This window comes from Lepidothrix coronata, unplaced genomic scaffold (genome assembly GCF_001604755.1).
Source record: "Lepidothrix coronata isolate B3197 unplaced genomic scaffold, Lepidothrix_coronata-1.0 Scaffold124, whole genome shotgun sequence".
NCBI lineage: Eukaryota > Metazoa > Chordata > Aves > Passeriformes > Pipridae > Lepidothrix > Lepidothrix coronata.
This window is the reverse complement of record NW_016690304.1, coordinates 447,428-473,096: the sequence shown is the minus strand read 5'-3', so window position 1 is coordinate 473,096 and position 25,669 is coordinate 447,428. Positions and strand designations below refer to the sequence as shown.

At 45.4% G+C, this 25,669-nt stretch overlaps 1 protein-coding gene across 9 annotated transcripts in view; it reads left to right on the top strand.

The window, feature by feature from the left end:
- Positions 1–25,669, top strand: part of PCDH15 (protocadherin related 15) — a 688,108-nt gene that overhangs the window by 270,734 nt on the left and 391,705 nt on the right. The gene's annotated exons all lie outside the window — the stretch shown is intronic.

Genomic DNA, 25,669 nt, shown 5'->3' with positions numbered 1-25,669 from the left:
CTGTGCCCGATGCCCACCTTGTCCCCCAGCCCAGAGCACTGAGTGCCACGGTCAGGCCTTCCTGGGACACCTCCAGGGATGGGCACTCCAAACCTCCCTGGGCAGCCCCTGACAAGGCCTGACCACCCTTTCCAGCAACAAATTCCTCCTCCTGGCCCACCTGAGCCTCCCCTGGCACAGCTGGAGGCCGTTCCCTCTCCTCCTGTCCCTTGTTCCCTGGGAGCAGAGCCCGACCCCCCCCGGCTCCCCCCTCCTGTCAGGGACTTGCAGAGCCAGAAGGTCCCCCCTGAGCCTCCTTTTCTCCAGGCTGAGCCCCCCCAGCTCCCTCAGCCGCTCCTGCTGCTCCAGCCCCTTCCCAGCTCCGTTCCCTTCCCTGCACACGCTCCAGCCCCTCCGGGTCTCTCCTGTTGAGGGCCCAGAACTGGGCCCAGCCCTCGCGGTCCCTCAGCGGTGCCAGCACAGGGACGGGCACTGCCCTGGGCCTGCTGGCTTTGCTGGTTTCGATACAAGCTGAAATGCTTATTGCTTAGGGAGGAGCAAACCCTCATTAATTCATCATTCTACAGAAAACACAATAAACCCCACAATCAGTAGGTTTAAGAGAAGGAAAAGTCCCGAGGAAAAAAGTCAGCTCAGTGCTGCCTCAAATATAAAAAACAGTGTAAATGGTGATGAGAAGAGGTTGCACAGTTTAGAGACCTCCATGTAAAGCCAGTTCAGCCTTGATTTTGTTGAATGATCAACAACAAACAGCAACACAAAAAAAGCTCTGAGAAGCCTTTTGCTTTCCAGAATCTGTGTGTGAATTCTGTGAATCCAGAAGTACCTAATTATTAAAGGGGCAAATGATACAGATGTGCTTATGTTCAGGCATAAAACTATATAAATCTAAAATAAATATCAGGATAAGGTATTACCCTATCAACTATTCAACAAATATGTGAGATGGTGCTAAGAAGTTGTATCATCTCAGCCACCTCAAAATTCCTTCTGTAAGATTTTATAGCTCAACAGCTCCTTTTTCTAACATTTTTCCTCCAAAAACTGTGTCAGTTGTGTACCATCTCTGCCAGTCTGTCAGAGGGCTGTGATAGAACAGGATAATCATCTATTTAACAGAAAACAATCAGAGTCAGATGAAGCAACATTTGGGACTTTGAAGTGTGAATATTTTCCCACTCTATGCAGTAAAATATTTATCTTAAGGTATTTTTAGATTTAGTTTTTTTACCAGGTAAGAGTAAAATGCAGGACACTCGTTTTCCAAAGGATGAAGTATTGAATAGTGTAGTCTACAAATGTTTAATTTAATGCTTCCTCTCATTCTGAGCAGCATTGCAAATACAGAGTTTCCTCACTAATTTAAGGAGATAAAGCAAGGGTCCAAGGAGGAATAGATAAAGTTAGAAAAATAATTAGAGATATGATTGGTATTCAAGTCACCAGAGCCAAGAAATTCGCCCTAAAGCATCTGCAGAACTGGCCAGAACAGGGTGACCCGTTATCTGTGACCTGTCCCTGAGCCTGGAGGGCAACAGGAGAGGTCCCAAAGGACTGAGGAGGGAAATTCCACAGCAGAAATGATCCCTTTATAGATTTGTAGTTTGTTTCAAGTTCAGCTGCTCTTTTAAAAACTCACCACGTGTTGTTCATTTAAGGGTAAGTCACCAGCAACACGGTTCTGGCTCAGTGTGACGCTGCTGTCACACCAGGGAAGTGTTTTCATGCCTGTCCTGAGCTTGTGACAAACATTAAACACTAGATGCCATGTTTAATTTTTTTGTTAATTCGCTGGCTGGTGAGATATCACAGGCTAGAATTGGAAAGTCACAGACACAATGGCTTCAGAAAGGACTGGAGCCATTTCAACAGGGACAGAGTTACAGTTTTAAATGATGTTGGCTCGGGAAGAAATGCTCTGAAATAATTAAGATTTATTTTAGTCACAGTGAGTGCTTGGCAATACCAAACAGAGAAGAAATGGCTGTGCATAACTAATAGGACTAAAAAAGACTTAATGAGGGGCAGTTGGGTGAGAGGCATCCTGTGAGGAGACACTGAATGGATTCGGAGTGTTCAGCCTGAGAGGTGCAGCCGAGGCTTGGGCCTGAGGGAGGGATAGAAGCTCCCCCATGGGAAAAAGGGGTTACAGGCAATTTAATAATTCTTTCTCATAATAAAAGTAGTAGGATTAACATATTTGCAATGAAATTATCCAGTAGCAAATTTAAAGCAAGCAGATGGAGTGCTTTCCCATGTCCTGGTTAGTGCCTGGGGCTCACTGCCCTTCCCATGCCTAAAGGGGAGGAAGCCTTTCCAGCCTTAAAGAAGACTGGAAAAGGACTTTTCGCAAGGACATGGAATGAAGGACAAGGGGAAATGGCCCTGAGCTGAAGGAGGGCAGGGATAGATGGGATATCGGGAAGGAATTTTTCCCTGTGGGGGTGGGGAGGCCCTGGCACAGGTTGCCCAGAGAAGCTGTGGCTGTCCCTGGATCCCTGGAAGTGTCCAAGGCCAGGTTGGAGCAACCTGGGCTAGTGGAAGGTGTTCCTGAGCCTCATGCTGTTCTGTAGAAACCCACTGAAATCAGTCAGTTTTTCTCTGTTATTAAGGTAAAAAAGAATATATGTAAAGTCTTCTGGGGCCGCTTGCCGTGAAAACAGTTTCACGACTGCTTTTATCATGCAATAAATTACCCAGGAAAAAAGGATAACAGATTAATTTAACTAATTTAACTAAATTGCAAATAGTATGTTGTTTTATTAAGCGATGCTGTGGTGTAATTAAGAGTTGTTACTGATTAAACACCTTGTAAACACAGAGCTGTTAATTAATACTAAATTACAATAAAATTAACCACGTAACATAAACAAACCATGTAAATGTTTTAAAATGACAGATAATTCGTCAACTAAAAAGCTGCTTATGGAAACCATTTCCTTCAGAGTTTGCTGAAATTAATATGTATATAATAATTGCAAAAATGGAAATAGGGCAAGAAGAGCATTCTTTATGATTTTTCAGTTCTATCCTTTTCAGTTCTTTGATGAGAAACATGGTGTTTTTTTAAGATGGATATTCTTAAACAAATGTTGAAGCAAAGGCCTTGAGCCTCAACTTAGAGAATGCAGGGAAAAATGTAAAAGTAAAACTCAATGACACCTTGAAGACCATCTCTGGATTTGACACTTGTTTTCTCATTTGAATATGAATCTGAACAACTCATGCATTGCTAAGCTCTAATTTGAGTATTATGTATTAATGCTATGGCTCCCATTCAGTTCTCATTTGCAGGAGTGTCAGGGTGTCTGAAACTTATTTGCATGCTTAAAAGATCTGCTGGATTGGATGGTTCACAAGTTCTGGAAATCCCAGAGGTTTTCATTTATCGTTGTGCATTAAGCAGAGAAATACAAAATCCGTGATATCAAAGTGCAGGACTACAGGGGATGGTGGCAGTAGGAGATACAGAAATAGCTCTGAACTCTTAGAGACCTGGGATCAAATCTGATTAAGACCAAATAATTTGAAGCAAATTTTAGCCATGCCTGAGAACACCTAGCAGCAAGATTGCCAAGGTGTATAATAACCACTCAGGCCTTGGGCTTTTGTTCTGTGTGAGGCAATGTGAAAACTCCTCTAAATATCTCTGGGGTTGAATGGCATTTTGGAAACTACTGAAAATTTCAATTGACTATTTTGATTATCTCACAAACAGAAGCTCTATAAATAGACTATTTTTTTTTCCTAAGGAAGTTACTGAAGTTTAAAAACTACAATTATTATGTTTGTATCATGCTGCTGGATAATACTGTAAGTGCCAAAAATGTAAATAGATGTAAAATGTAAAATAGACCTGGTGTGGGTGCAAATTGAAACCCCAATGTCTCAGCCAGGAGGCAGCTAAAAAAAGTTTGTTACAAATATCAAAATCCCTTCAACTTCTAGCTTCAATATCTCAGGCAAAATTTGGTCTCTTATGTGTTTTAATACATCAGTGTGACATCTCTTTGGTTAGTCAACAGTTTCTATCTTGTCTTCTTGCATGGAGCACGTAGGCACATGGTGAGGACATGGGGACATGCAAATGCATTTGCTGCAGAATCCCAGGGTGGGTCAGGCCTGGGCACAACAGTGATCACTGTAATGCCCTCAACCTGCAGTTCAAACCAGAGGAATTTATCAAAATAAGGTACTTGCTAGACTTGGTTGTACCTATAATGGCCATGACATGAGCAGGTCGACATCAAACACTGAACAGCAAAACCAGGTCAGCTACACAGGAACAGAGATGATCCTGCCCTGCCTCTGCTGTTCTGCTCATCCTCCAGGCTGGCTCTGAGAGCAGATGAGGAGTAATGACAAATCCCATTCCATAAACTCCAAATGGGAGTCACTGCAACTGTTTTACATTCTCGCTGAGAATTGTAACAGAGCCCAAATATCAGGTTGGTACCAATCTGCATATAATGAGACAGGAGCTCATTAATGAAGAAATATTGAGATTTTGTACTGGATTATCACAGAATCCCAGGATGGATCAGCCTGGAAGGGACCACAGTGGGCATCTGGTGCCACCTCCCTGCTCCAGCAGGGCCAGCCCAGAGCACAGGACACAGGAGTGTGTCCAGACAGCTCTGGAATAGCCCCAGGGAGGACACTCCACCCCCTCTCTGCTCTCTCTTCAGGGCTGGGTCACTGCCCAGCCAACAAGTTCTTCCTCCTGTCCAGCTGGAACTTGCTGGCCATCAGTTCCTGCCCGTTCCTCTTGTGCCATTGCTGGGCCCCCCCGAGCAGAGCCTGCTCCATCCTCTGCCCCCTCCCTGCAGCCCCTCCAGACCTGGCTGAGGGCCCCTCTCAGGCTCTGCTCTGGAGGCTGAACAGCCCCAGCTCCCTCAGCCTTTGCTGCTCCCAGAGCTGCTCCATCCCTTGGGCATCTCCTGCGCTGGCCCCGCTGCAGGAGCTCCCTGGCCCTGCTGTGCTGAGGAGCCCGAGCTGGGCCCAGCCCTGCAGATGTGCCTGCCCAGGGCTGGCCAGAGGGGCAGGATCCCCTCCCTGCCCTGCTGCCAACGCTCTTCCTGGTGCCCCCCAGGATCCCACTGCCCTCCCTGTCCCCAGGACACACGGCTGGGCAGGGACAGCTGGCTGCCCACCAGGACCCCCAGGTCCTTCTCCCAGAGCTGCTCTCCAGCAGGTCCCCCCAGCCTGTGCTGGTGCCTGGGGTTGAATGTCAGACAGTTCCTCTCTGCCCTTCTCCCCAGCCTGCCCAGGCCCTTCTGAAGGGCTGCACAGCCCTCTGGGCATCGCCCTCTCCTCCCACTGTGTGTGGGCAGCGACCCTGGGGAGGCACCGACCCTTCCCCCAGTCACTGCTGAATGTATTGAACAATTCTGGGCCAGCACTGAACCCTGGGGACACCCCCAGTGACAGGCCTGTAGGTACAACCATGGAGAGGTTTGTGGGAATTCACACGTAACGTCACTGCACGTGTGTGATCTGTCACATGAATGGCCTTGTAGGGACCCATTTGCTTTCAGGTACCAAAGTATTTGCAGATGAAGGTATTGTCTTGAACAGTAAAGACCATGAAGTTGTGATTTTGTGTTTGATTATGTTTATCAGTGGATAGAGGGCTGATGGAGGAAAAATAGCTGTGAATAGATATGTTTGGAGCCATAAAACATTGCTGAAGGTTTCCTTGAATAGTTCCATTTAAGTGGGAGAAATATTAGCCAAGCCAAGCACAGCCTAAAACAGGCTGACATAAATATTCCACAGACTGGGGGGTGAAAGACTGTGGGAGCTTTTATTCCTGACTCTGCTGTTCAAGCATTCCTGGACCTTATTAAGAGGGAGAGTAGGAGGGAAATTTCAGGAGGACCAGGAGGAGTATGAACAAACATGGAAGAGCAGCCACTTCTTTAAGAAGCACAATGTAATGTTGTGCAATTTCATGTCATCCCTGTTCCAGAATTCCTTCAGTGCCAGGGAAACAGAGTGTGAGTGAGGGATTGTGTCTGGGAACATCCATCTGCTGGTTCTGCCCAGGTTCAGAGTGTGGAGTGTGTGGCTGAAACCACAACGTTAAGTTTGTGATCTGGGAGCAGCTGCAGCTCCATGTTTGCTTAGATAAATCCCAAATCCTTTCCTGCCTCATGCAGGTTCTGCATTTGGTGTCTCTTGCTGTCAGTTTGCACCTGCAGGATAAATGGATCTGATTGAACTCTGCATCTGGTGCAGACTCAGCTTCTCTTGAGGACTAAGGTAGATGTAGGTACCCCATTTTTCCAGAGTTGAAAGGCTGTTCCCAGTTTCTCCTTGGCTGTGTTTGCTGAGAAGGTCAAACTGCTGTTTCCCACCACTCTTGCTGCATTCCCACCTCCCCAAGCCTCACAACTGGGCAGTTTCTAGGGTTTTTTCTAAAACCAAGGGGTTTTTTTTCACCAAATGAACCCCAACCTGCCACTTACACTTGTTTTGCTGGGATGGAAGCAGATTGCAGAGCATGCTGTGCTCCAGCAGGGCCGGGGGAGTGGGAGCCTGGGCCACAACAGCAGTGAGGAGCAGCTGGACGTGGGCTGGGACGCGTGTGGGCCCAGCTCGGCACTTGCCGGAGCTGGAGCCTGGTGAGGACACATCAGCAATTCCTTTCTTTCCCTGGGTTTCTCTCCAACTGCTCGATGAATAAGAGTGTTTCGTAGGAAAGGACTGGCACCGTGTGTTCTGCTTTTAGAAAGAAGTCAGTATTAGGAGAGTTGAAGCCTTTTCAGCCTGAATTAGCCAAGTAAAGATAAAAGGATGGAGTGATGGGACAAGGGGGAATGGCTTCCCACTGCCAGAGGGCAGGGTTAGATGGGATAGTGGGAGAAATTCTTCCCTGGGAGGGTGGGGAGGCCCTGGCACAGGTTGCCCAGAGAAGTTGTGGCTGCCCTTGGATCCCTGGAAGTATCCAAGGCCAGGTTGGATGGGGCTTGGAGCAACCTGGGCTGGTGGGAGGTGTCCCTGCCCATGGCAGGGGGTGGAATGAGATTCTCTTTAGGGGCCCTTCCAACCCAAACCATTTTGTGATTGTATAAACCAATTCAAATCATCACTTATAGAAATGTTCAGTTCCTGGCCAGGCTGTTCCAGACAACACCTCACAGTGGTGATTCCCTGTAATCTCTTGTGTGGGTTATGAATCACCATGTGTCAAGTTCTCAAAAATCTGGAAAGTTCAGTGCCTTATGGAATTCCCTTTTCTGTTGTGTCTGATTTAACATAAAGCCTCACTGAACTCAGAGGTTCCACACTGACCAGCTTGAAATCCCTGCTGATCTATAATCACACCTTTTTCTGAGGCACTGTAAAAGTTTGAGTGACCTGCATTTAGAAAAAAATTCACCGAGACTTTTAAAAACTGTTTTTGAGGTTTTATATTATCATTAGCGGTAAATTCTTTAAATAGACTTCAGATGGAGTTGTGAGTTTATGTGGCACAGAGGAAGAAAGAAAAGAGAACTCACAATCTGGTTATAATTTTGGATTTGATCGCTGCTCCTGTGTGCATCCGACCAAGTTCCACCAGCTGTGTGAAACCAGCATTTACATGCAGTAAAAACAGAGGCAGACATAAATATATATGAAATGTATTCAGAAAACAAGAAATAATGCTAAAACAAATCTTACTTTGACTCAAGTTTACTTTCTGTTGCCAAGAAAAATATGACTGAGTTGATTTCCCACAAAAAGTTGACAGTAAATCAGGTTTTCACTGCTCCAATTTGACAACAGAACTTACAATAAAAATGCCAGAATAGTGCTCTTTTCATATTATTAGTAGTTGAGGGAGACTTTTGGAAGATGGTGGTTTTCTAAGAGATTCTAGGAACACCACCTGTATGGCTTTGCAGGAGGAAATAGGGATATTGATTTACAATCCTGGAGCAGATAAGTTGTATTAGTTGTACTAGAGGATACCGGTGATAACTTTTCACATACTTTTCAGGCAAAATCAAATCCTGTTTTTTGCTACATATGAGGAGAAAAAAATGTTTGCACTCAAAGCAATCCTGCTGCCCCCCTCCCGACCCTACTTAGGGATTTGGGTTCAGGAATTTGCCTTGTAAGCAGCTAAAAAAAGGTAGTGATTAATCTCTGCAGAAAGCAAATTCTGTGAATATTTCAAGAGCTGATTAGTATTCTTTATTTTCCTGAGTTATGGATAAAAAAATCATAAATTTCTGCATAAAAATTCAAGAGCAGACTTTGAGAGAAGTGTAGAGATGGAGTTTGATATAGGAGATGATATAGGAAAATGTATGTAGTGTAAGCATCCTTATAGGTAACATTTGCTTAATTAAAATGAAGGGGGTAATTTTCAAAGCTGCTGGAGAGATTTAGGATTCTTGCTTCATAAAGAAGGTGATTTTGCATTCCTTAGCTGTGATAATAGTGCTCTTCATGCTGATTTTTAAAATTCTTATACGAGTTACTTGTTTTGGTGGAGAAGAGGCCAAGTGAAAATGTGGAGTTAAGGAAGGTGCTGGAGGGGGAAAAAAGTAAATTTCATGTAGAAATAAATAGGGCAGGCCCAAAGAAATTAATGAGGGTGTTCTTTTAGATGTTCCCAACTAATGCTACGCTGAGGAGGGAAGGGGGGTTCAGGTAAGGGGGATGTGGCTGGGAGAGTGCTTGAAAGACCTTTTTGGAGTCAGGTATCCACCAAGAACCTGGAGCCCTGATTTTAAACCTAAACCTTAGGCTAGCTCTTACCCCATTCCCATAATCCAAATCCTAACCCCACTATTTTAATCATTTAACCATGGAACGGTTTGGGTTGGAAAGGACCTTAAAGCTCATCCCATTCCACCCCCTGCCATGGGCAGGGACACCTCCCACTAGCCCAGGTTGCTCCAAGCCCTGTCCAGCCTGGCCTTGGACACTTGCAGGGATCCAGGGGCAGCCACAGCTTCTCTGGGCAACCTGTGCCAGGGCCTCCCCACCCTCACAGGGAAAAATTCCTTCCCACTATCCCATCTAACCCTGCCCTCTGTCCTTAGGAAGCCATTCCCCCTTGTCCTGTCCCTCCATCCCTCATCCCAAGTCCCTCTCCAGCTCTCCTGGAGCCCCTTTAGGCCCTGGGAGGGGCTCTAAGTTCTCCTTGGAGCCTTCTCTTCTCCAGGTGAACACCCCCAGCTCTCCCAGCTTTTCCTCATAGGAGAGGTGCTTCATCCCTTGAATCATCTTTGTGGCCCTAAAGAAAGAAGGAGAAGTCCTCAAAAATTAGAAATATACCAAAAAATGTTTCATATTCAATGATGGGAGTTGTTTTTCAGGTAGTCATCAGTTGTAGAAATTAATTCAGTCTTCAATTACAGCCTTGAAAATGGAGTTAGTCAGGACTGTATTTTACAATGGTTCTACCAATGTGCCCTTTGTGTTCATTGTTACTCATTTTGGGTCAATTCAGTGTGTTTTGGTGCACGTGAATGATCTTCCTTTCAGAGGAAACTAATCCAGAAGCCACATTCTGGTGGGCACAAAAGGCTCTGCTCCCCCCAATCCAGGTGTGAGAGTCCAGCAGAGTGGCTGATCCTTCACAGGGCTCTGAACCACACGGACGGTGTCAAATCCAAAGGAAAGCCCTGAATTATCGATGGTGTGGATGAAATGGATACAGCAGGACCTGCTCTCACCTGCTCCTCTCACCCCATATCCCAGGCTGGTGCAGCAGCCACGGTCCATGGCTGTGTTGTCATCTTCCAGTGCCGTGGAAAACTACGGGCTGCAATATCTGTCTCTTTTTATAATGTTAAAATCCAAAGCAATCCCCATCTAAAAAGCCTTTTGTTGTTGTTGTTGTAAAATAATATACAGAGCTACAAGCCCTTGATGATTAGAGGAAAAGTGTTCTGCAGTGTGTGAACAGCACACAGCATGATGCATCTTCATTACCCAAATGCAAAATGACGGTCATTTATCATAAAATCTGCTGACAATGGACATTAATCTCCTGGTAAAGCAAGTAGTAAACTCAGATCCTGTGGCATTGCAATTCATTTTGTCCCTCTCTCTCCACTCCACACATGAAAAACTGGTCATTCTCTGGACAAAGTAATTGCAGCCTTAATGGTGTGGATTTTTGTGGGTGAAATATGGAATTGTTTTGGTGGGATGTGGATTCAGTGGTGACCTCGGTGTTGGCAGGACGTGCCTGTGTTTCATACCTGCTCCATTTCCTCCCGTCCTCAATCTTACACCAGCTCTGTTTAAAGCAAAGAACAGGAGTTCTTTCACGAGGAAGTTTCAGTGATACATTTTTATGCTGGAAGCAGTCTTTTGCTTTTGAACAACGTGATGGAATAGTTGGACATCTTCAGAAATGCAAACAAATGTCAGTTGTCATGAACTGCATGTTGTTTATTCCTTATAATTGTCTGATTGCACTTTTGTGTGTGTCTGTGTCTGTACATATATTTATAGAAGAGAGAAATTATTTGGGCAAGCAGACCTGGGGAAAAGTTACACATTCCCACACACGTATGGAGTCCTGACAATGAAACCTTTACCCATTTTTACTGAGGTAAATTTTGAAAGCTGAGGAAATGTCACGTTTTTTCCCCTTACTGGGTATTTTTTTGGAAGTCAGCACAACATCTATGTATTTCCCCAAATTTCCATCAGCCTTCAAAGCTAAGAGTTACTTCCTAAATCTGACTGCCCAATGTAAGTGTATTTATTCCACCTCAGAGTAAACCAGCAGTTTTGGTTATTGCAGAGCAAACCACGTGTCCCTCAATAGCCCTGTGTCTGCTTGAAGAGCAGGGCAAGCTGGCTAATTCCAGTGGAACAGACACCTTCTGTGCTGGGCAGCCTGGAAGAGACAAGGCTCCAGGGAGACCTGAGAGCCCCTTCCAGGGCCTAAAGGGGCTCCAGGAGAGCTGGAGAGGGACTGGGGACAAGGGATGGAGGGACAGGACAAGGGGGAATGGCTTCCCACTGCCAGAGGGCAGGGTTAGATGGGATATTGGGAAGGAATTGTTCCCTGTCAGGGTGGGGAGGCCCGGGCACAGGTTGCCCAGAGAAGCTGTGGCTGCCCCTGGATCCCTGCAAGTGTCCAAGGCCAGGCTGGACAGGGCTTGGAGCAACCTGGGCTAGTGGGAGGTGTCCCTGCCCATGGCAGGGGGTGGAATGGGATGAGCTTTAAGTTCCTTTCCAAACCAAACCATTCAGTGATTCTGTGAATTAACAGCCCTGAGAAGAAGTTTTGATCTTTTCTTGGTCGAGTTGCAGCTCTGTGTACATTCTGGGTCCTGTTGGGTACATAAGTTAGGAACACTGAAGTCAAACAGAAAGTAGCAACCTCCAAAATGTCTCTGCTTCCTGTGACGTTGTCCCACTTGCTGACAGGTGCTTTGTGAGGAAAGACCTGTATTTTGGCAAAGAAAAGGGAGGTGAAATGAGCCCAACAATGTGAAATTCTATTTGACAGCCCACCAGTAGGAAGTTACAATGTGCCCTCTGCTATCCTGGCTCTCTCACTCCCCACAGGGAGCCCTGGGCTCTCTGCCCTGTGCCCACCAGGCTCTCCTTGGCACAGGAAAGGTGAAAATCCAACCCAGTCAGTGCCTGGAGGCCAGAATGCTTCTTGAACATTTCCTGGGCATTCTGAGCTTCCAGATGGAATGGTCTCACCTGGGTAAACCCTGGAGAAAGGGCCCCCAAAATACTCCCAGCCCCCCAAGTGTGTTCCTCATCCCAGGGAGGACTCACACACACGCACACACAAAAGGCTGGAAAGCGCCAGTCAGGGATTTTACTGCTCAATATTTTATGCTGGGGAAGGGCAGAGAATATATTTGAGTCTAAACAAATTACAGATAAGTGCCTGATATGTTTTAGGGCAGGTGTTTTATAAGAATGAAAATTGCTATGAATTTTTCCTTGGTTTTTGAGTTGACAGCCTTCATGAAAATATGTAAACTACTTTAATGAAAACCTCAGGCTTTGTTTTCTTGTTATTTTTCTTATTCAAAGCTGCATTTATCAGGAATAAAATAGCAGATATCAAAAATTATGTGTTCTGCTCTTCTCTATTCGTTTGGAAGGTGAAAACTACTTAAAGGCAAGTACGTGACATTAGTTGCTCTTCTTAATCAGTAATTAAAATATGAACAATATCATTAATCTTCTATTTTATACTTTCCAGGTGATAAACATATAATCTCACCAGCTATGTTTGAGAAGTGCAGTTAAGTTACTGTGATAATTTCCCTTTTAATATGGACATGTTTTTGCTGAAAATGATTTCCAAAATGCTCTCTCCAATAATCTACTTAATAACCTGTATTCCTTGAGGCTGAGTTCAACTCACTTCCTGAAAACTACATGACTTTTTTCCTTGTATCCCTTATCTTTCAGTTTTCTGTTTTTAAATTCAGTCCTGTTTTAAGATGTCTGTGTGGACATACAATGAGAATAATGCTTCCATAATCTCCTTGTGACTGACAGTCATGTCTTTGAAACTTTAACTCAGAAAATGTTGTGGGGTAAGGATGGAGAATCCGTCCTCTTGGAATGCTGGCTGCACACTCCAGGGCTCTAAAAATTTGTTGATTGGAATCACAAGGTGGAAATCGGCTCAGCAGCTCTGCTGTTCCACAGGGAAAAGAGGGTTGGGTTGGTTGGAAATACACATCTCATGACCAGAATTACCTCTCTTCAAGTCGTGTTTCCACTTGTGAATTCTAGCTGGGATTTCAAACACAGGAGGTGGAAATGTGTCAGGTTCCTTTTCCTGGGCACTTTGCACTGAACTCAGGTGGCAACATAAACTGCAATGAAAAAAAGTATTTCTTTCTTATGAAAAATTCAGGTAAAGCCTAAAAACTTAATGAACAACGTTAAACAGTTGTTGTACAATGACAGGAACTGATTCTTGCCAAAGCAATTGTCATGGCAGTATTCCCATTCCACTTCTAAATGCTCCTCTATTGGTTTGATGTTGCTGTTGGAGTGGTGAGCTGTAAAATCATCCTGGAATTCCAGAGTCTCCTTTCTGTTGGGAGTTGTTGTTGCTGAGTCTGTGTGATTTATTTAAGGATGAGTGAAGGGTAGCAGAGTTCTTGTTTTTGTCAGCTACTTCCTTTGGAGAAACTGAATAAGTTACTTTTCCCATTTTTATCTCTGGTCTCTTACAAAAACTTGGGGTGTTTATTTCCATATGGGGATAATGGACTCTGATGTGTGAATACTGTGCCAAAGAGAGCCTGAAAAGTACATGCAGATTAGGTTTTTTCTTAGGTCAGGTTTTGAACAAAGAGTAATCAAGAAGGTCCTAAGTGAAAAGTGGGATAAAAAGCAGAATTCTGATCAGCAGGTGATTTTATCTGACTGTGGGAATGGTTCCTTCTGCTGAGACAGTGAACAGCTCAGACTGCAGCAATGTGGGGGGCTTGAGCTATTGAGATTTATAGGAAGCATTTACTCAGTACAGTTCCCAAAGGAAATTATTATTTAAAGTGGAGATGGAGCAGATGAATACAGGAATTATAAGAAGCTGGCTAAGGCAGATAAGGAGCTGGGAAGAGAGGGGACCAGGAGGGGAGGAACTGAGAGGTGAACTCCCAGGTTGCAGGGGAAGTATTGGAAGCATTCCTAAGGGAAAGGTCCTGTGACCAGCCCCCTGTAATTCTTCTTTAATAACCTTGACACAAGGTCTTTGATACGGCTTTTTAAACTCCTGTAATGCTGTGAAGGACAAAAACATGATACAACAGAATTTTATTGACTTTGTGGATTAGTATAACAAAGGCAGGACAAAATTGAATAATCATAAGCACACTGCCATTCCGTTAGGGACTAAGAGCAGGGGGTTGCTATAAACAAGTTTCAACATATGGAAATTCAACTTTTTAAAAAACAAGTGTTTGTTTGTAGCACATAGCTGAAGCTGTCATAATTACAACGTTTTCCAGAACACCTGCTCAGCAAAGAGCTGTGATTTCCCCTGAAGAGTTGAGAGCTTAGGTATTCCATAAATTCAGAATAAATAAACCCTTAGTTTTTAAATATCGGGTTCTGAGCCTTATTCCATCAAGTTCAAAGCAGCTGCAGGTGTGACCCCCTGACCTTGCATGAGGAGTAGGAAGGTGCCAGACTACCAAGGTGCAGGTTATTATTGTGGCAGCTGAGGAACTGATCTTCATGTAACCAGCCCATCTGCCTCCTCCCCTGCAAAAGTTCCCAAACAAACCAAAAAACTGGAAACAAGCTAGTGTGGATCTCATGCACTAAGTGAGCAGCCCTGTTCTTTGAGGTAAGAAAGCCCAGGATGGGGGGGAGCTGGAGCAGGAGCTCAGCCACAGAGACAGAACTGGAGGCACAGCAATCTCTGGAATGAGGGGATGTCCAGCAGGAATCTGAGGGATAAAATGGTACAGTTTTGGCTCTGGGAGGGAGGAGTGGAGAAGGACACTCAGTGTGGGTCAGATCAGCCTGATGCAAAGGCAGACTGATGTGATCAGTGCTCATCCCACCTCACAGAAGAACCAGCATGTGCTGTGGTGGGTGTCAAAATACGGTGACACCTCCCTTACGTGGGGCTGACCAGGAGACAGCTGGGTGTCCTCACATCAGCTTCTTGTAGGAACTCAGGAACTCTGAAAGGAGCACTGACACACTGCCTTCAGGGGCATCACTCACCAACCTTTCCTCTAGTTGAAGAATCCTAGAACTACTGAGAAAGAGGAAAAAGAGGGGGTGTTTTATCACAGAATCATAGAATCACAGAACGGTTTGGGTTCAAAGGGACCCTAAAGGCCATCTCATTCCAACTCCTGCCATGGGCAGGGGCATCTTCCACTATCCCAGGTTGCTCCAAGCCCCAGCCAACCTGGCCTTGGACACTTCCAGGGATGGGGCATCGTAGCACAATCTCACCTCCAGAGCAGCAGCCCCAGAGTCGTACCAAAATGACACCATGGTAGTAAAAAGGAGCAGATGAACCTCAAAATGGGCCCTCATCAGTGAAATATGGGTATGCTCTACTCTGTGGCTGACCCTCTGAGGATTGGGGATTAAAGCCAAAAAGATGAGAGAGAAAAGGAATGTTCTACAGATCAGCCAAAAAAATTGGTCAAAAGAGATGAAACAGAAGGTAAGACCAACTGATCGGTTTTGTGAGCGAGAGGATGACAGCAGTACGGTCTCCAGAGAATCTGTGCACAAACCTGTGATACTCAACTGATAAATGAACTGCAAAAGAGGCAGAGTGTGCTGCTGATGCTTTTATTTGAGCAATGAAACCGAGTGCTGACTGTGGAAAACTGCCGGAGGACTGAGCAAAACAAAGTGCCTGGACAAGGCAGTGGCAGGTGAAATCCTCTGGAGGTGGGTGCAAAGTGAAGAAGACAAAAATCCCAGCCATGAGGTGATGAATGCTGAGCTGGCCATTGCCACTCACAGACCAAAACGTTGGGCAGAGCTGGATGCAAAGGATGCTTTCCTGAGGTTCGTCGTAACAGAATCATCATAGAATGGCCTGGGTTGGAAGGGCCCTTAAAGCTCATCCCCTTCCACCCCCTGCCATGGGCAGGGCCACCTTCCACTAGCCCAGGTTGCTCCAAGCCCCATCCAACCTGGCCTTGGATGGGATGGGCAGCCACAGCTTCTCTGGGCAACTTGTTCCATGTTAACTTATGTTAACTTATGTTAAGTTATGGAAGTTTCGTAATGGGGCCTGTAAAATGTAAAGCCTTTTTTTCAGGAAGCAACTGAACTGCAAGTGTTTGGGGATCAGTTGGGAGTTTAGGGGAATTCTCCCATGGGATGAACATCTCTGCCCTTCCTTAGGGGCTGCTTCTGTCAGGGAGGGACTTCTGGGCTTGATGGACCCTCCTGTGAAGGGCTGATCATGGCTTGTCATGGAGCTTAAAGTGGGAAGAGCAAGGAGCTGCTGTTGGTGGAGCTGCTAAAAAATCCCCAACTGAAAGGAATTTCAGGCTGTGCCTGGTGAGTAAGAACAGGGAGGTGTTTGCCCAGTTGTACAAGGCTCACTCACACTATCATATGTGGTTTGGTTCCTTGTCATCACATGAAGATCAATTTAAAATCTGAGAGTCAATAGAAGGACAAGTAATTGCACAGTGTGCCTCCATCCCTCCCTGTTACAGGACTGATTGGGATTTCATTGCTTTTGTAGCAAAATAAAGAGATGTCCAGTTTTTAAAAATACAGGGAGGGTTCAAATATGAGGAAATAGAACCTATTAATGTGGATAGAGGGGCTAATGGACTTCAATGTGTCTTGAGTGTGTTTAAATTGGAAACTGGAGAAAGACGAGTGAAATTCCAGAAGGACTTTCCAAACGCAGCTGGGACACAAACCCACTGTTTTTTCAAGATGAATTTCATGGCAGGGATGAGATTTCTGAGTAGAAGCCCACCTGCAGTTCTCAGGAATAGCTTGCAACACTGGGAGCTGGGCCCCCAATTTATGGGTGTCCCCAGGCTTTGAAGAAAGCAGACCCGAAGGATCTGTCAGGTGTATTTAGTGTTGTACAGTAATGCTGTGTTGTACAGTCATACTGGATATTCCTCTGCCTTGGCACTTCACAGGTTGCCTCGTGAGTCCAGGAGGACCTTTTTGCCTTGATGTTGACTTGATTTCTGCGATGTTTCTCTTCCTCCAGCACAGTTGGATTGGTCTTGTAGAGTCCTACAGGTGTTTTCATGTGATGAATTCAGCCACCTCAAGGTTCTGCAGTGTCAGTCAGACCCTCCCCTTTTCTCCTCCACTTTCCCCATCATATACTATAGCTCTGGAGACTTTCCAGCTCATCTCCTAAGCATCACAACTTGATAAAGGTTGCAGTTGGCAGTGGAAGCTGGAGATAAATGACTCTTACCCACAGTCTGCTGAGGTCTTCCTGTTGCTCCATGGACATCCCTGGATGGATGAATCCTTCTCACAAGAGGTGGATGGTGACACTTGGATGCAGAAGCCTGGATTTCAGTTCAGGACACTCATGTTAGATCTGTTAGGATCTAAAATATTTGGAACCATAGACAGCACAGATGCTACAAGTCCCCAGGTCCATTCTGCCATTTTAAAGCCACTTAATTGTAGAAACTAATGGAGATCTCTTATGAAAGAATAAAAAAGGCAGATTAAAACAATGTTATGAACATGAGACCCTATGTCATGTGAACTATCACATTTTCATCAGCTTGGGTTTTGTGACAGATTTAGGGCAATGGAAAATATCTCCCTATCCTGAGGTGTGTCATTGCAAACCCAGTGTTCACATTTTTGACAGGAGTGAAAAACTCATGAGGGCTTGAAACTAATTTTATATTCATTTGTTTTTTGTTTTACAATTAAAAGAAACTGTAATATTGTGGGGATTTTAAACAGAAAACTGTACACATATAATAAGATGAAACGTGGTGTCCCTGTTAACTTACATCTAACAGGACCCTAAAGGACAGATGTTCTGGGAGAACAGATATCCATTAGAACATGATGGAAGGGGGAGATTTTGAAAGGTAGCCAGAACCTACAGATGGAAACTTTAAATAAATAAAAATCAATTTCTAAGTGGCCAGTATAAATAATGCAGGGAATGTGTAGCACGTTCTGGATGGTGCAGCCCAGCAAACAAACCCGCCTGTGCATTCTGAGCGGGTCGGAAGGGATGGAGCAGCCTTGCAATGGGATTAGCTGAGGGGGAGCCAGAGCCAGCCATCCTCCTGGGCATTTGCAAAAGGAATGTCAGGACAGAAGGAGTAAAGACTTGGCAGAATCTGTTTTTTGAGCAGTGCTCTTTCTCCTCCCTGCTGCTGTAACAATTAATTTGGGGATGCTCCATCCTTGATGAGTCTTTTCGCCTATTTTGAGGATCGTTAAAGGCAAAAGGAGAGGGAGGGGATGTAGAAGGACATCGTGTGTAAGAGTGTATGAAGTGATAAAAGATGGGTAAAAAGAGTCGTCCCACTTGGTCCAATATTTTCTTTTTTTTTTTAACAGAGGAAGTTTTTTTGGCACAGTCTCAGGAACAAAAACAGAGTCTGCTTTTGAGAGTGGCCCCTCTGGTGTCCCAGCAAGTCACAGGTAACCTCAGCAGCAGCAGAGGGCAAAAACTTTGCTGAGTCACATATCAAAAGAGTTTGGGGATTGTTCACTTTAAGAAACCAACCACAAAACTCAGAAGATTTTTAATGTCCAAGCAACAACCAAGAGAGTGTTCACTTAGAAAGAAACCCCACACTGGCAGCAGGAGTTGATTTAATTGTGCTGATTGTGAAACAGAGAACAACTGTGAGAAGGAAATGGTGAAGCTCAGTGCGGCACTGCTGGCCTGTGCTAAGGAGAGAAATAATTTAGCATTGGACACTGAGGAGCAGAAACCTTGTGTGAAGACAGATAAAATCATGGTTTTCCTGGCAAATACAGCTGCCCTTGTTTTGAACGGGAATGCAACTTTCCAGTCTTTGTGGAGCACTTCAAACCCCAACCCCTGCCAAAAAAAAAAAAAAAATCAGATGGCTTCCATGAAGAAGTTATAAAATACTCCAGTAAGAGCAAAATGGTCCAAAAATCTCTCATCATGTTATCTTCAGAGCTGTCCTTCTCTTAATTTCAGACCAGGGTCAGGCTCATTGCACCATGAGCTGTAAATCTAGTCCTGTAGCCCCTTCCACGTGAAATCCATGGGAAATCCAGTGTCCCCTCAGCAAGTTTGCAGGTGACACCGAGCTGGGGGTGCAGTGACACACCTGAAGGACGGGGCCATCCAGGGGGACCTGGACAAGCTCGAGCAGTGGCCCCTGGGAATCTCAGGAGGTTTAACAAGGCCAAGTGCTGGTGCTGCCCCTGGGTCAGGAGAACCCCTGGGATCAATCCAGGCTGGGGATGAGCAGATGGAGCAGCCCAGGCAGAAGGCCCTGGGGGTGCTGGTGGGGCAGAGGCTGGACCTGCCCCGGCCCAGAAACCCCCGGTGCCCTGGGCTGATCCCCCAGTGTGGGCAGCAGGGCAGGGGGGGATTCTGCCCCTCTGCCCCTCAGGGGAGACCCCCCTGCAGAGCTGCCTCCAGCAGCTGGGGGGGCTCAGCCTGGAGAAAAGGAGGCTCAGGGGGGACCTTCTGGCTCTGCAACCCCCTGACAGGAGGGGGGAGCCAGGGGGGGATTGGGCTCTGCTCCCAGGGAACAAGGGACAGGAGGAGAGGGAACGGCCTCCAGCTGTGCCAGGGGAGGCTCAGGTTGGATATTAGGAAAAAAAGTTTTCACAGCAAGGGTTGTAAAGCATTGGCACAGCTGCCTAGGGCAGGGGTGGAGTCACCATCTGTGCAAGTGTTTAAAAACCACGTGGATGTGGCACTTGAGGACATGGTTTAGTGGTGAACATGGTGGTCGTGCTTGTCGGTTGGAGTTGGTGATTTCAAAGGTCTTTTCCAACCTTAACTTGATTCTGTGATTCTGTGACCTCTCCTGTGCTGCCCATCTCTGTGTGTTAGTAGCCAGATTAGTACATTCAGGCAAGCTTAAGGGCAAGACTGTCCTTTGTTACAACAATAATGACTTTATTCTTCAGAAACTAGGATTATTTTTATTAATTTTGCTGCAGTAGCTGCATTGCTGTTGTTTCTCTCAAAGCAGTGGTACTTGCACATTAAAAATGTTGTGTTAGTGCAGTGCTGTTTTCTTACTGCATCTGTCTCTCCCACTAACCCTGGAGGCTTATTTCTCCCAACACAGATTTACCTTATTTTCACAGTGATCTACATTCTCTGTACTAAAACAATGCCATAAGGAACAAATTGTTGGTTACACTGTTAATCAAACAGCATCACAGTGGGAGCCAGCCAGCAGCACCAGCAATTACAGTTTATTAGACATCTCTTCTTAAACAGTTGATATTCTTACACATGATGTTATGTGTTTGCTAATAGGCCACTTATCTTATTTATGCATTTCACCCTCCTTTACCTACACCAATAGTTATGCTCCAAGCACATGCTTTTGCACATAAATAGGATCATCATTTGGAGCTAATCCAGTTTACAGATTCTCTCAGTCAAGCAACAGCAGGTCTGATTTGAATAGTCAAACTGGAAGCCCCCTGCTGTCATTAGCCCTCCATCAGTGTTGTTCAGGTTCTTTTCAGTATCTGAGCTAATAAAAAGCTCCTCTGATAACCCACATCTTTCCTCCTGCTTGTGCTGTGTAGTTTTACAGATGGGTAAACCCAATGTCCGTTTTATGGTTGCCTTTGCCATAATGCCACTTAATTGTAAAATAAGTCGTTATTGGGGTTTGCAAGGAGAGAAGTGAGACAGAGAAATATTAAGGAAAGTACCTGTGGTTTAACTCTATCCCAGCCAAAACCAGGACAGGTTGTTTTTAAGGGAATTTGAAACTGGTGCCAGTAAGAGGAATTCCTGCATGGAAGTCAGAGGGGATTTTGCAATTCTGGCTTCCCCAAGAGGAGTGGCAGCCACATCTGGGCTCTCTGCCTGAAGAAATGGACCCTCCTTGGAGTACGATGCTCTTACGCTCCTGACTTTATTCCCTGTATATATTTCTGTCTGGGGGTTAAGAAAATTAATCCTTTTAAAAGTTTTTATTTGATTCAAACTGAGGCCAGACTTTTCTTGGTTAAAATCTGCCATTATTATTTCTGTGGGTAGTGTAAAAGTCCTCCCTGACTTAAGAGTAAAATATTTCCATGGTAAGAATAAATAACATGCACACTGACCTTTCAGTCCCAAGGAGAGTGTCTGCCTAAGAGCTTCACAGCTCCCTGCCTCAGTGCAGGTTGACATTTGCAAGGTTGATAAGTCGGTTATTTGGATGTAAATCGACATGGAAGGAAAAACAGTTCCAGTAGTTGTGATAAGAGTCCACTTTTTCTCAGTTTAGTATAATATAATGCACAGTAGATCACAGAAACCCACCATCAATGCATAGTTTAAATGGGGGCTGCTATTACGTGTCACTGTGGAGATCTGGAAAGGGAGAGAGTTAAAATTTAATTGATTAAAGAGGAAAAAATTGCCTATCAGGGATTTTGCCCACTATGCCTTAAAGCATCTTTGCAAGCAACTATCCATGGTGATAGTATTTTAGGGATTAGAAGCAGGCTGTGGAATATGAGTCATCTTGAATTCTAATCGAGATGTGCCAGCCTCTGATGCAGAGAGCTGAGAAAAATGAAAGTTTGGAGTTTTTTTTCTTCCTTTGAAGACCCTCTAACTTCCATCGGTGTTTCTGGTCACCAGGAAGGTCAGTGGTTTGCTCTGGCCACAGCAACAACCAGTTCTTTGTTGGCTTCTTCCTAGTCTTCCACAAACCTTTGGGAATTTTGGCTGGGCACAGGCAGGCTCACTGGTGCACACCTGTCATGGCTCCAGTGCAGTGGTAGTTTTAACCTCAGGGCAGGGCGGGTGAGGATCCAAAGGACTTTGTAAGGAGCCTTTGCACGTGGGCACAGCACAAACCCGACAGGAAAGCAGCAAAGCCTTGTGCAAGGTGGAGATGAGGAGGGGAGTCCAAACCCTCCTGGAGCTCTGGCAGCCTTGGGGCTGTGCCCACTGCCCTGGGGAGCCTGGGCAGTGCCCAACCACCCTCTGGGGGAAGAACCTTTCCCTAAGATCCAACCTGACCCTGCCCTGGCACAGCTCCAGCCGTTCCCTGGGTCCTGTCCCTGCTCACAGAGAGCACAGATTGGAGCTGCCCCTCTGCTCCCTGTATGAGGAAGCTGGATTTTGGCAATCTGGCCCTACTGAATAAACTTGTACTTTATTATTCTCTATCTTCCCACTCATAGATCTTCTTTTTGGAGATATGGGCAAGTTGTTACACTCATCATTGCTGTTCTGGGCAGATAAAGCTGTTTATTTAGAGGCTTCCCAGCTTATTCTGTGCTTCTGACACTCAAGGACCAGTGACTAATTCAGTGTTTCATTAAACATGACTGTTTAAGATCATACTGATTGTGTAAGACTTTCTGCTTCTGAATTCTTCACGATGATTGCAAACTTTTAATCCTTCTATGGAGAGGGCTCACAGAACACACTCCTGGTATTCTCTTGTTACATGTTCTTAAGCACATACAGGCCACTCTGTACTGGAAGCTGTTCCAAATCAAGCTGAAGCTGAGACAGAGCATCGTGGGTTTGCTGCATCCTGGGAGACTTTGAACACGATATTCCCAAAACTGTGCATGTTGAAAGGTGGGAGTGTCAGCCTTTCTCCTCTCCTGGCAGTGCTGGCTGAGTGAAGCAGCAGGTTTGGTGCTGTGGGGGATGACCCTGCCCCGTGCTCTGCCCGTGGGCTGTGTGTCAGAGCATTGCCCTCAGGGGCTTTGCTGCCTGTCCCTCTGCAGGAGTGACCTGTGATGGCCTGGCCTGTGACACAGACTTTTCAGCTCCCTCTTCAAACACTTTCAGAGCATTGTCTTGGAGTGATTTCATGTTATTTGGGGGGTGTTTTGGGCTTTGTCCCTCCACAGAGTGAGTGATGCCAGGCCCTGGCAAGGCCACTTGGCGTGTCCTTCTGTAAGACAGGTATTGAAGAGATCACACCCTAAATTAATTCCTGGAACTTTTACCAGGACTGATCCAATTACTTACTGGCCCTTGTCTTGAAACTCTCATTCCTGACAGAAAAGTGGCCCACAGTACATTTGCTACACACACATGAGGCCCTCCTGGGATATTCCCATGCTTTTATTTATTCAGTCTGTCCCCTGTTCTCACCTCAAGCCTGGAAGTTACTATTAAGTTTGTAGAAAAAGAGTCTTACAGAATACATGTATATTCATCTACTTCAAAATTATTGGCAAAGCCAACACCATCTCCTTCAGCCTCTGAGACCTGTGAGTCAGCAGAGTGAAACAGCCCACTGCCTTTTATTAGGTGTTATGCACTTGACAGCCAAGTCAAATGCCAGGCTTGGAGAGCAGTAATTCAGTTCCTGACTAATCCACTGAATGTGTCGTTCCTGTCCTCCAGAGAAACGTGTGACCTCTGCAGTCAGCTCCAGCTTGAAATAAGACTTCCTTGGAGGTCTCTAGATTTTCAGTGTCTGAATCCCTCCTTCACAGCCCTGTTTCACTTTCCAGAGCCTTCAGCAGCATGGCTTTGGAAGTGGGGAACAAATGAGAGTCCACGTCCATGCCATCCCCAGACAGCAGGGGTAGAGTTGTTGTGGTGCCGTCTCATCAAAAGTAATGAGAAAACTGATTTTTAGTGGTCATCTTGGAGCAAGTCTGGAGAAGGCCCCAAGATGATCAGAGGGCTGGAGCATCTTTGCTGGAAGGAAAGGCTGGGAGAGTTGGGATTGTTCAGCCTAGAGAGGAAAAGCTTTGGGGTGACCAAATTGTGACCTTCCAGGGCCTGAAGGGCCCAAGAGGAAAGATGGAGAGAGACTATTTCCAAGGGTGGCAGGACAAGGGAGAATGGCTTCAAGCTGACAGAGGGCAGGGTTAGATGGGATATTGGGAAGGATTTCTTGGCTGTGAGGGTGGTGAGGCCCTGGTAGAGGTTGCCCAGAGAAGCTGTGGCTGCCCCTGGATCCCTGGAAGTGCCCAAGGCCAGGTTGGATGGGGCTTGGAGCAACCTGGGCTAGTGGGAGGTGTCCCTGCCCATGGCAGGGGGTGGAGTGGGATGGTCTTTAAGATCCCTTCCAACCTAAACTATTCTGTGATTCTATAATATTACCAATACTGTTTGTGGAAAACCCAGCCTTGAATCAAGCTTAAGCACTTCGTTACTTCACTTTGGTTTTAAAGGTTGCTGCCCTGAACGCTTTTTCTCTGCCTTAAATTGGTTTTGGTATATGCAGCAATTAATTGCCCTAAAGCATGGAGAGACTCCCTTCCTCGGCCCCCTGGTGTGTGGGGACAGTGCTCACCTGCCTTCTCATGCTAAGCTTTTTGGACTAGAGCTGAAAGCTTCATCCTTGCAGTGTGGAGCAGTTTGCAAAGGGCTGCTGAGCACTGGAAGGGGCTGCCCAGGGCAGTGGTGGAGTCTCCATCCCTGGAAGTGTTCAGAACACGTGTGGAGGTGGCACTTGAGAACATGGTTTAGTGGTGAACTCAGTGGTGGTGCTGGTTGATGGTTGGATTCGATGCTCTTAAAGGTCTTTTCCAGCCTTAACTCTTCTGCTCTGTTCTATTTGGTGAAGCCTCCCTGGTGCAGAGGACAGTGCTACAGAGTGAGAGTTCCTTATTCTCCAGCTCTGCGTGGAGGGGGCCCAACATGCAGCCTTTAAACACAAGCAGAGCTCAGTTATACTGAGATTACAGGAAGATAAGCACAAAGACCCACAAAACCTTGGTGGGCTGACAGAAAATAGATCTTAATTGTGCTTTTGCTAAGCCAACTCCATCAAGGCCCCTGAAGCTGCCGCTTCCTTGTATTCTATGTCCAAGTTGTTTCACTGTTTTACTACAGACCAATGTGTTACTTTACTAACAGAAACTACTCTGTCTGACATAACATTGCCTTGAGGTGAGTCAGAGGGTTCAGCAATCCCAGAGCTGCAAGTCATAGAACCTTTGAGGTTGGAAAAAACCTCCAAGGTCACCCAGTCCAACCTCTGAGGGAGTACCACCATGTCCATCAAACTGTGGTGCCATGTTTGTTCAGGAATTTGCTTGTGATAATTTTATTTTACTCTAAGGAAAATTGGAAAACAAAATTACTTTTTTTCCTCTTCAGCATATTTTTACTTAAATGTGCTATTCGTGTTCCAATGGGTGATGCTGTATTTAACATATTAGCTTATTTCTAGTGGGAAAGTTTAAAAATTTCATTTCACTGTCGTGTAGATGAAGAGTTGAGGGTCCTAACATGTGCCAAGAGTTAGGCAATTTATTTAATGAAGATTCCCAGTCTGCTTTTTGTAGTTACTCTGAGGATCAAAGCAAGATTTCTCAAAGGACACTAAAATCTACTGAGAGAGTCTGTGCAGTGAGGAAAAGAGCTTCTCCTCTATCACTGAATAAGTAAATAAACACAACTAATGGCCAAAGGTGATGATGAAAACGTTTTAAGGATAAACTTTTAAGAATAAACTGAAGGATTGACCAAGAAAAAAAGAGCTGATGTGCTGAAGTGGAATTAGTTAATATTCATATTTGTAAATTTGTAAGTAAAATGAAACTGTAATAATTCAACTTCCATCTGCATGGAAATTCCTCAAAATCTTATACTTTGGATGTTAACAGGGTAATCAGAACATTTCTTCTCTTTGTGTTAGATGAGGTTACAGACCCAACAGATACCAAGTATTGGTCATGTAAAATTACGTTTAAATACCTTGGGGTTTCTAAGGATCACAGAATATAAACCCACGGGGTAATGCACTCTACCAGCTTCAGAGAGGTGAAAAACTGCTCAAGCCATGAAAGCAACCAGTCGAGTTGTCCATGCTCTCTGCATTCATGATTTCAGAGCATCTCCTGAGCCACCTGCACCTAATCATTGCAAGGGCATTTTCACAATCTGAGTTGTGATTCCAGTGGGAAACACTGACATGAAAGAATTTAAGCAAACCTACTATTTTAAGCAACTGCTCTCTGGTGTAAGCAGCTGGTTCAAACTCCACTGCATGCCTTCTTCTAGGATTGGAACCAGGATTCATCCTGGGGATTTGTTTTAAAGAGAAAAAAATTATACAAGAAG